Below are 12,428 nucleotides of genomic sequence, written 5' to 3'. Positions count from 1 at the left end.
TGATGGCCTGGTGACAAGTACTCGGGTACTCTGATGGCCTGGTGACAAGTACTCAGGTACTCTGATGGCATGGTGACAAGTACTCAGGTACTCTGATGGCCTGGCGACAGGTACTCTGATGGTTTGGTGACTGGTATTTGGGTACTCTGAAGGGCGGTGACAGGTACTCAAATGGACTTTGACAGGTACTCGAGTACTCAGATGAACTGTGACAGGTACTCGGGTACTCAGATGGACTGTGACAGGTACTCGGGTACCCTGATGGACTGTGACAGGTACTCGGGTACCCTGATGGACTGTGACAGGTACTCGGGTACCCTGATGGACTGTGACAGGTACTCGGGTACCCTGATGGACTGTGACAGGTACTCGGTACTCTAATGGACTGTGACAGGTACTCGGTACTCTAATGGACTGTGACAGGTACTCGGTACTCTAATGGACTGTGACAGGTACTCGGTACTCTAATGGACTGTGACAGGTACTCGGTACTCTAATGGACTGTGACAGGTACTCGGGTACTCTAATGGACTGTGACAGGTACTCGGGTACTCTAATGGACTGTGACAGGTACTCAGGTACTCTGATGGCCTGGTGACAAGTACTCAGGTACTCTGATGGTTTGGTGACTGGTATTTGGGTACTCTGAAGGGCGGTGACAGGTACTCATATGGACTGTGACAGGTACTCGGGTACTCAGATGGACTGTGACAGGTACTCGGGTACTCATATGGGCTGTGACAGGTACTCGGGTACCCTGATGTGCCGTGACAGGTACTCGGGTACCCTGATGTGCCGCGACAGGTACTCGGGTACTCAGATGGGCCGGGACCGGTACTCGGGTACTCAGATGGGCCGGGACCGGTACTCGGGTACTCAGATGGGCCGGGACAGGTACTCGGGTACTCAGATGGGCCGGGACAGGTACTCGGGTACTCAGATGGGCCGGGACAGGTACTCGGGTACTCAGATGGGCCGGGACAGGTACTCGGGTACTCAGATGGGCCGGGACAGGTACTCGGGTACTCAGATGGGCCGGGACAGGTACTCGGGTACTCAGATGGGCCGGGACAGGTACACGGGTACTCAGATGGGCCGGGACAGGTACTCGGGTACTCAGATGGGCTGGGACAGGTACTCGGGTACTCTGATGGGCTGGGACAGGTACTCGGGTACTCAGATGGGCTGGGACAGGTACTCGGGTACTCAGATGGGCTGGGACAGGTACTCGGGTACTCTGATGGGCTGGGACAGGTACTCAAATACTCTGATGGACTGTGACAGGTACTCTGATGGACTGTGATTGACAGGTACTATGAGGGGTGGTGACAGGTCCTCTTTATTGGGGGGGGGGCAATCAGTGTGATTGGTGTACACTGTATGCGGTAACGAGATGTTACCGCAATCTCCTCCTCACACACGATCGGTGTGTGAGGAGGAGAACCCGGTAACATCCCGTTACCGTGGTTTGTTTACATTTTAGTGATCGGCTGTGAAAGGATCACAGCCGATCACGTGGGTAAACAGCCGTCCAATGGCTGTTTACCAGTGTCGGTGACGAGCAGTGTTCCCAGGGAACACGCCGCCACCGCCGTGCACGCGCAGCGCGCTCGCGATAGCGCGCATGCGCCGTGCACGTTCGGGGTGTGACCATCTGTGATCGGCCGTGAATTCATCACGGCCGATCACGTGGTAAACAGCCATAACGAATGGCTGTTCACCCCCTTCGGTGGTGAGCGGTGTCTCCGTGACACGCCGCCACCGAAGAAACAGGGATGCGCGCGCACGATCCCGCGCATTCCCTGTTTAAACGGGAGGATGTCATATGACGTCCTCCCGCCACAATAGGTGCGCCGCCTGGCCGTCATTTGACGCCCGGCAACCAGTTAAACGGCATGCGTAGAAGTAGTTTCTAACAAGCACGTTCAGCAGATCAGCCTCAAAATCCTGCATATGTCTTGTTGAATTAAGTTTTTAAGAGTATGTATACACACACACACACACACACACAACGGTAGAACAGCATCAGCTGTAACTGTTCCAAGGGTGTCAAATCTTCAAAGACAGGTTCCTGGTCTCTGTTCATGTGTCTCGACCACACTGGCAAATAGACATAAATGTTTTCAATACATACACAGAAAACAAATAAAACCAGGTTCTTTGTAGAGAGAGAGCGACCATAAGAAAATCACCAGTACTACATCAAGTATTGTGGTGAGAATCACACCCCAAGTAATGACTGCAGTCAGGGGCGGACTGACCATTCGGCCACTTGGGTGCCCCATCAGGGTTGCCAGCCTCAGTAAAACCAGGGACAGTATGTAAAAATCTGTGTTTTTTTTACATCTGTCTCTAAAATATACCTTACCGACATTCTTGGTCTAAAAAAAAAAAAAAAAAAAATAGATTATAGCTGCCCCACCTCTCCAGTATCTTCTCAGCCAATAGAAACAGGTCTGTGTATACTGTGTGTACATGTATGTGTATACTGTGTGATTGTATACGATGTGGCCCCATAATCTCTGATTGCCTGGGGGCCCCATAATCTCCTATTGCCCGGGAGCCCCATGAGTTGTCAGTTCTCCCCTGACTGCAGTAGCAGTTGGAGAGGGTATGTGTTCTAACCTGAGGCCATTTTCAGGTATTTTAGCGGTAGAAATAGCACCTGTAAAGTGCCTAAAAACTGCCTCCCACGCCACCAGAATGTGAAAGCTCAGGTGCTTTTTACAGTGGGGCGGTGCGCTTGTGGAATGTTAGAAAAAGTTCTGCAAGCAGCATCTTTGGGGTGGTTTGGGAGTGCTGTGTATAAAGCTCTCCCAAAATGCCCCTATCCATTGCAATAAATAGGCATCACTTCCCGATGTGCCTGAAAAATGCTTTGGAAGGGCTGCAACACGGGCATTTTTAACCCCTTCTTTGGCCTCTAGCGGGGGTTAAAAGCACCCCGCTAGCGGCCGAAAAGCACCATGGTAAAGTGCCTCAAGCGCTCGGGTGGCTCCAGTGTGAAAGGGGTCTAAGAGCTTGTAGTTGACCTCAGCAATTTTTGACAAGAGTGGAGACATGCGTTAATTTTTAACAATTTTATCTTTTTCATGGTCAGCGAGTTAAATTCGTAGGTTTGCTTCCCAACAAGCTAAATAAGCTGTGTACGAGGATCCTTATAAACCCAGGATGGCTTTATAGAATAGTAAGCAGTGGAGCGGTGGGACTTTGAGCAGAATATGAACTCAATGGGAGTTTAGTTCTGATCTGAGGGGTTACAGAATAGAGGGTACAAATTGTGAGAGCAGTATATATCACCATTGATTCATAAAAGATGGTGTTGAAGGAAAATCTCTTTTTAAAATCCTTTTTCAAGGGATAAATATCAAAAAAAAAAAAAAAAACTTACCCAGTTTTAAGTTGGTCTCTTTTTGCTCTGGAGAATCAGGTGCTGCAAATATTAGTACACAAAGAATCAAGTAGTGTGTTCACAGTGGAAAACATTTGGCGCAAAGTCATAGTTTACACCCTATAAAACTTCAGGGAAGGGAAAATCCTCTGCTACAAAATCAATGCCCTTAATACTAGCCGCCATAACATCTTTAGGTAAAAGGAGGTTCTGCTACTGAATGGGATCGGGGGAAAAGAGGACATGTAGTGTTTCTGGCCTGCAGAAACTGAAGGTTCTAAAAGTGCTGAAAGTCTTCCTAAGAATTCAGACATAGTTGCAGAGAGCGACTTTTTTTTAGACAGGCCACATGATGCATGTCTAAGAATGAACCAGAGTCAGATAAAGGAAGCAGTGCCATAGGACATTGTTACGGGACAAGGTAACCACTATCACCCTAAGCAATGTTTTGGGTTTCCTTTAGGCGATCAGAAGAGCAAACGCTTTTTATTACCTCAAAAGTCCCTTGTGCATATGTTCCATGGCTTGGTTTTGTGTTTCTGGTGGAAATGCAGCAATGTATTGCTTGCATTCTCAGGGAAACAGACAAGTGGAAATATGTTATCTGGATGGATAATGCAGCTCCTTCTTTGAAGACTAAGTCCAGAGAAGAGGGGAAAAGATTTCAAATTTGTAAAATAGCAAAGGGGGGGGGGGGGGGGGGAAATAAAAATGAACACCCAATTCCCCTGCTCACTATACTGCATAATGTGCAATGACCTGCAGACCTGCAGGTAGTGTTGTTAAAAACCAGTGTATAAGGAAACCCCACCTTACCTCACTCAAGATGTTGGGTCTATTAAGGTCCAGGCTCTTCACGTCACAGTGGGCATAACCCTTTGAGGTCTTTAGGGTCTAGCCATGATAGAAATGGACAGTGGCCATATACCCATAAAGCAATCTGCAGCTAACTTCACATGTTACAATTGTGCCAAGGTGCGCGCCTAATGCAGGATGCAGTGCCCAAAGCAAACATTACAGGCTGGCTCCATGTAGTGGGGTCCAGGCATGGTCCTCGGGGTACACACTGAGGTTAACCGATACAGAAACTGATCGATATCGCAAGGCAATAAACAGTCAGCTGTTGAGACGTTTTAGACAAAAAACTTCAATGGTTTAAATAGAAAAAATACTTCTCCAGGGGAGAACAGGACCATCACTAGCAAAAAACTGGAGCTTCTCAGAGTTGGCAGGGTAATATGGGTGAACTCTAGGTGCAGCCCTAGAAAAAGTTTTTGTTATCAGTGTAGCAGTATATAGTGGTTCTGTGTCCTGTACTAGTCAGTTAAAATGCGTGTATTTTAGTGTACACAATCCAGGCAAAGGTTCACTGCATAGCTCCCCAATAGTTTTCTTTTGTTTCTAGCTAGTCAATCGCTGTTTTTTGTTTTACATTTGTGTTCCTACTGGGTAGATTCTCAGGCAGTTTACCCTGGTGTCCACTCATTAGGATAGCAAATGATGAGAAAACAGCCCAGGGACCACAGGACTGGGGAAGGTGTACTTTGAACATGGGTAACAAAAAAAATCTTACATTTGAGAAACTAGCATTTTTTTCCCTTTAATTTTTGTAACACAATAACCTCTTGAACAATTCATATAAAGACAGATCTCTCTTCAAAAATAAAAATAAAAAATGCATTCAATTATTCGGTGCATTCAGTTATAGAAACAGCCACAAAATAGCCAGTCATGCTTTTTTTTTCTCTTCGTTTTGTTTTCTCAATAAATGTATAGGGTTATCACAGAAAGAAATGTCCATTCAAGATTAGTAGTAAAATTACAGATATAGAAAGGGGTGCAGAAGGGAGAATGAGATGACATGAGCTTGCCCCACTGAACCCATGAGACAAAGGAGTGCATCCACGGTCACAATAAGAGGTTCAACCATAAAATAATCACACATAGTCACATCATCAGAATTATATGCCTTATACATTAAGTTGTAAGTACACACACATTTTATAAGAAACCATGTAATACAGTGGCCCTTGTTTATCTGAAAGGAAAACTGTCTGGACTCTGCCAACAAGCAGCCAGATCCCCCATTTCGCTTTTACACTCCACTATGGGAGAATTAATGCGGAAAAACTCCAGGTAGATAAATGACAGATTATTAAAGCGGTTGTATAGTTAAATTTTAACTTTTACCTACAGGTAAGCCTATAAGGTGGCTGATCTGTAGGTAAAAAAAAATATCCTAAACCTGTACGGTTTAGGAGATATTCCCCCTGAAATGAGCCGCTGACTGCAGCAGCGCATGCGCACAGGGGATTCTCGGCTGAAAGCCCAGCAGACGTCAGACTTTGCTGGAAAGACGTCTCCCGCGCGCATGTGCGGGAGTGATGACTTTGCGGCCCCAGCCACTCATAGCGCTGGAGCCTCAATACTCGGAAGATGAGCCGAGGCAACATGTCAGCTCCCTCACAAGGTGAGATACCGACACCTAGTTCTACGGTATTTCATAATGAGCTAGTATGCAGTGCATACTAGCTCATTATGCCTTTTGCCTTACAGGTGTTAAAAAAAATAAACGCTACCGCTTTAATGCTGCTATGTATCCATTGATAAACCATTCAATGCATTTTTACTGCAACCAGAGTAGGCACCTGAAGTTGACTTGGTATCAGCCTATTGAAATCACCAAAACAGCAGCAATCGGATTGGAAGAGGAAGGTGGGCAGGACTAGACATGTAAAGTTCCTGGAAAATTTTGAAGCCATGGGAAAAAAAATATTTTTTTTTCCCTGTTTTCTTCTGAAAAAAAAAATTCAGTGTGGGAGTAATTTTATAACCTTAAAAGTCATTTTGGTACACTGGTAAGGTCAAATGCAGTGTATATAAAAGGGTACTATGCTTGAAATAACAGTACAGCATATTCAGTAAATAAAATAAACTTGCTTTTTCAAAAAAAAATGTTTATTACAAATGGAATAACAAGGACTGTATATATTAAGAACATTTCAATTATACATGAGAGCAGGTAACCCTTGTAATAATTTAAAAGCTTCCTGTCAATATGCATTTTCAGGTATTAATATTGATGATCCAGAAGCATATATTTATATTATTCTTGCAGGAGCTTGATCAATGTTCTCCTGTTTATGAGGTGTCCCTTTCTCTATAAATGAGGAGATTGTGTATTTGTGGGATTGTGTATCCGCCGGTATCTCACGATCATGTCACGGAGCCGCAGAATGGGGAGATGCCCATGTAAAAAAAGGCATTTCCCCGTTCTGCCTAGTGGCATGGCAGGGATCTACTCTCTCTGTCATCGGGAGCAGTGATCGGTGTCGTGTCCTAGGTAGCCAGGAGTTAAAATCACTCCCTAGGACACACTTAACCCCTTGATTGCCCCCTAGTGTTTAACCCCATCCCTGCCAGTGTCATTTACACAGTAATCAGTGCATTTTATAGCACTGATCGCTGTATAAACGACAATGGTCCCAAAATAGTGTCAAAAGTGTCTGATGTGTCTGCATAATGTCGTAGTCATGATAAAAATCGCAGATTGCCGCCATTACTAATAAAAAAAAAAAAATGCCATAAAATTATCCACTATTTTGTAGATGCTATAACTTTTGTGAAAACCAATCAATATATGCTTATTGCGATTTTTTTTTTTTTTAACAATATACATAGGCCTAAACTGAGGAAAACTTTTCTTTATATATATTTTTGGGGAATATTTATTATAGCAAAAAGTAAAAAATATTGTTTGTTTTTTTCAAAATTGTTGCTTTTTTTGTTTATAATGCAAAAAATAAAAAACACAGAGGTGATCAAATACCACCAAAAGAAAGCTCTATTTGTGGGAAAAAAAGGACGTCAATTTTGTTTGGGTACAACACGGCCAAGCAATTGTCAGTTAAAGCGATGCAGTATCAAAATCGCAAAAAAGTGCTCTGGTCAGGAATGGGGTAAAATCTTCAGGGGCTGAACCAGTTAATAGGAATCATTTAAAGCAGGGATATGCAATTAGCGTCTTGCTATGCCTCATGGGACTTTTAGTTCTGCAACAGCTGGAGGTCCGCTAATTAGATATCCCTGATTTAAAGGTTAAAAAAGTTAAAGAAATTTGTCACATCTACCCTCTTATCCGTCAATTAAGCCCTGAAAGGAAAGAAACTATCTACTCTATCCCAATAATCACCCAACTGTAGGAGGTACAACATGGAGCCCAGAAGAAAACTAAACTGGAGCCTTTTCCCCACAGTGCCCCCTACTGGGAGAAAAGCATATTTCTCTTATTTGAGAACTACACTGAGAAGTACAGTGTTACTTGAACTGTATTCCAGGATTTGCTTGCCTTCAGCTGAGAGAACATGCAATAATTTAAGACTTTACATACATTTCATTCATTAAGGCCTTTCAATTATATAGTTTTAATACCATGTCATAGATATATTACTTATCACTGTAAAATAACATATTCCACACTTCTTTTTTACTGATAGAAAATCGGCTGTAAAAAAAAAAAAAAAAATTCAAATTTTTCTGGGCCTTCATATCTCTAGGCAGGACTAAAGGCCAATAAGGTGTTCTGACAAGGAACATACTGATAGGAGGAAAGAGCAGAGTGAGTAGAGAAGTGACCTCATCGGTCTACTGCTGTGCCTTAGAGCTTGTTGATATCAGCCCGCATGCATGTTGGTGTGTGTTTTGTAGTACTGACTTGCAGAGCACCTCAATGCAATGTTAGGGTGTGAACAAGGCACACAGAAGGCAGTTATTGAGCCCTTGCATTGAGCCTACATGATCTAGGCAGTTCAATGCAAATCAATGGACATGGTCCGAATGATCCCTTAGTGTCCATTCAAGCATCAGGCTGGGGGTGGAGAGAGGGTCCCATTGTATCCATTCTACAGTTTAACTGTAATCTTCCTACTTGTGTGATTTTCAGGACTAGATAGACAAAAATATAAATATTTGCAGGTAAAATAGCTCCTTTACATATAATGAACCTGTGTATATAGCTGTTTACCTGGAGCTCAGCTTTAAGGGGAACACAACTGGTTGCTACAGGCAGCACAGGAAGAATTTCCACTTCATTATAAATATGCAATTATACTCATTTAGCCCACAAGGCAGCAGAAAGTGTGGAGTTGTTCACTGTAAAGATTAGTAAAGTGCAGCCACTGCCCATTCACGTTGTCCAAGACAATTTTTCTTTTACAAAGAGACTGTGCATATTTCTCAAACCGGTCTTTAAGTATCATTAGCAGTCATATACTTTTTCCAGTACTGCCCACAGACTCTGATGAAATAATAAAGGGGCACTTCACAACATGTTCTGCTTTTAATTAAGAAAAGGTCTAAAAAACACAATGCCGATACAGGAGCTTCCCAATGCCAGTTCTCATGGACCAACAGGTCATGTTCTCCACATTTCTAGACAGCAGCCTAGTGCATTCACCACAATAAACTTTGCAATGAAAATGGTGCAAAAACTAAGACCCACAGCAATCAATCTGGTCTGATTTATTAAAGGTTATAGCAGAACTGCAGGGAAAAAAAATCCCCATGCAGTGCCCATACTGAATGGGTTAACTGCTGGTTTTGTCTAGGGCTGAACACAAACGCTTATACTCACCCAATCCTTCGACTGTCTAAAAAATGGTGCTCCCCCCACATCCAGCAGTGGGCTGTTCCTGCTGTCATGTCCAGAGTCAGTCTATGGGCATGATGACGTCAGGAACAGTTCACCACATAAGACTGTTAGACTGTGGGGTGGGGGGCCAGGAGCATCAGAGAATGGTCTTATGCCGGAAGGATTGTCAGATTAGGCAAGTATATCTTGGCAATCCTCTACCCTAGACAAAAACAAGTAGTTAACTTATGTGGTGTGGGCAAATCTCCACTACATGGGTGAAACTTTTTTCCCTGGAGTTCTGCTTTAAATTCTTCTTTAGGGAAAAATTATAAATTAAAATGTTTTTGCAGAAAAAAAAAAAATAATAATTTCCCCGGGATTCTGCAAAACCTTGAAGCCCTGATCAGTGGATCGCAAGTGCAATGTGAGGCACCTCCTGCACATTCTCCCTTCACCTTTCCTGCGGATACCCCAGGTACAACCTTTCAGTTACAACGTTAAAGTGGTTGTAAACCCTTACAAACCACTTTGACCTACAGGTAAGCCTAGATTAAGGCTTACCTGTAGGTCCAAGCAATATCTCCTAAACCTATATGGTTTAGGAGATATTTGCCCGAAAACGGGCACCGCTGTCTACGGCGCATGCGCCGTAGACAGCGGCGCGCAGGTGCACTGAGCGCGGCATTCTCAGCGACAGAGCTGCCGCACGTGTCAGCTCCCGTGCGCATGCGCGGGAGTGACGTCATCGCGGCTTCGCCGAATGACAGCGGCGGAGCTGCGAGACCCCACCAACAAGATGGATGCGGTGGACTACAGGGGACAGCGGCGACGTCGCTGGCTCCTGTGTCAGGTAAGTGACACATAATGGGCTAATATGCGATGCATAGTAGTCCATTATGCTTTGCCTTTGCAGGGAATGAAAGAGGAAGTAAACTCATCAGGGTTTACTTCCTCTTTAAAGTGTCACAGGACTATTGGGGGGGAGGGGAACTCATCAGCACCCTCGCAGTTCATTAAGGACTACAGATCTGCCTGCTGCGGGCAGATGGGACTTGTACTTTTTTCATTCACAGATATACATGAATGAATGATGCGGTTGTGCGGGTGCAGCCCCACACGACTTTGAATGTGGCAGAAGCTCTGGGGGATAGGAGCCCCAACACGCCATCATCTGGGGTGTGGTAGGATGGGGAGGGAAGGGGAGTTGCTGGAGCATGTTACATCCCACATATGGGTGTAACATGTAACGTGTTCCAAACATGTACTTATCCTTTAGGCTCGGTTCACACAGGGGCAACACGACTTTCAACACGACTTTTGGAGGCAACTTGGACGTGACTTGGACGTGACTTACAACACTACTTTAAGTCGCCCCAGGCCAGACGACTTCCCGTGGCCAATCAGAGAATGAGCTCTCAGGGGGGAACTCCTTTTGAGAGCTGATAATTCTCTGAGAGTCGCCTCCGTATAGACGGAGATCCGACTTGGAGGTGACCTCCATTGAAATCAATGGGTACCAGTCGCCTACAAGTCGGATTGAAGTAGTACAGGAAACTTTTCTGAAGTCGAAACGACTTCAGTAGTGTGCATTAAGACAGCTCTCATTCACTTACATTGATTTCTACATGTTGTGTGACCTGAGGTAACTTGGGGCGACTTGAAGTCGGATCTGAGTCGCCCCTGTGTGAACCGGCTCTTAAGCTCAAGCAAAGAATATGACTTGTTGCTGTGGGAAAGTGTGGTTCATTCACTCCAGGTTCTGTAAACCAGTAACAATTTAATAGCTAGTTTTGGTGGGATTTTGACTGCAAATGCATATTTCCATCAGCTTGGGATGCTTCCAGGATCATGGGTGCATATGACCTGCAGTTGACTTGCTTCTGCTTCAAGGTGCTTTTGCATTCCCATAGATTTGTATGAGAGAAGTAATTCTTAAGTGAAATCCTGTCTGCTCTGGCTCTTAGGCTCACACCTAGGTGCCAATATTGCACATAAATAGACACAGAGGAGCTCACTGAAACCAATGAATGAACAAGAAAACGATTGTCACTGCACTTTTTTAATGCACGTGTCAATGCATTTTGCAACCCACATTAACACGCACTACAACTCATAGGTGTAAACCCAGTCTTTCAAAACTGCAGTAAGTATATCAGCAGCAGACCTAGAAAACATGAACTACTGGAACAATGTCAGAAGAGTGCTTTTGTGGCAAGTCCTCTATTTTCTGTAATATTTATTTTCTTCTGCATATTTGTGGGGAGGACATACCTTTTTGCCGACGAATCCTTTGCTGATAATGCCACGTGCTGCATTTTTCATGCCGTTTAGAAACTGTACTATAGAAATGAGTACTGTCACAGGCAGTGAAACAGATGCACATACATTGAACCTAAAACTTCAACAGGACTGTACATAGTCACTGATAGCAAACCACAGCTGAAAGCTTTAAAATCGGTGTATCAGTTGTGGTGCACAAAGTACAAATCAGATATACAGTTGTGCTCATAAGTTTACATACCTTGGCAGAATTTATGATTTCTTGGCCATTTTTCGGAGAATATGAATAACGCAAAACATTTTTATCACTCATGGTTAGTGTTTGGCTAAAGCCATTTATTATCAACACTGTTTACTCTTTTTAAATCACAATGGCAACAGAAACTACCCAAATGACCCTGATCAAAAGTTTACATACCCTGGTGATTTTGGCCTGATAACATGCACACAAGTCGACACACACAAGTCGACACAAAGGGGTTTAAATAGCTATTAAAAGATAACCATCCTCACCTGTGATCTGTTTGCTTGTAATGTGTGTGCGCGCATATTATATATATATATATATATATATATATATATATATATATATATATATATATATATATATAAGGCCAATGAGTTTCTGGACTCCTGACATACCCTTGCATCTTTCATCCAGTGCTGCACTGAGGTTTCTGGATTTTGAGTCATGGGGAAAGCAAAAGAATTGTCAAAGGATCTGCAGGAAAAGGTAGTTGAACTGTATTAAACAGGAAAGGAATATACAAAGATATCCAAAGAATTGAGAGGGCCAATCAGCAGTGTTCAAACCCTAATCAAGAAGTGGAAAATGAGGGGTTCTGTTGAAACCAAACCACGGTCAGGTAGATAAACCATAATTTCATCCACAACTGCCAGGAAAATTGTTTGGGATGCAAAGAAAAACCCACAAATAACTTCAGGTGCAATACAGGACTCTCTGAAAATGTGGTGTGGCTGTTTCAAGATGCACAATGGTCAAGTCGCCAGCAGAAAGCCATTACTACGTAAATGCCAGAAAGTATCCCGCTTACAATATACCAAACAGCACAGAGACAAGCCTCAAACCTTCTGGCACAAAGTCATTTGGAGTGATGAGACCAA

Source organism: Lithobates pipiens, unplaced genomic scaffold (genome assembly GCF_037356315.1).
Source record: "Lithobates pipiens isolate NorthernLeopardFrog02 unplaced genomic scaffold, aLitPip1_a1.2 Scaffold_18, whole genome shotgun sequence".
Classification (NCBI taxonomy): Eukaryota; Metazoa; Chordata; class Amphibia; order Anura; family Ranidae; genus Lithobates; species Lithobates pipiens.
Note: the sequence above shows the minus strand (reverse complement) of the source record.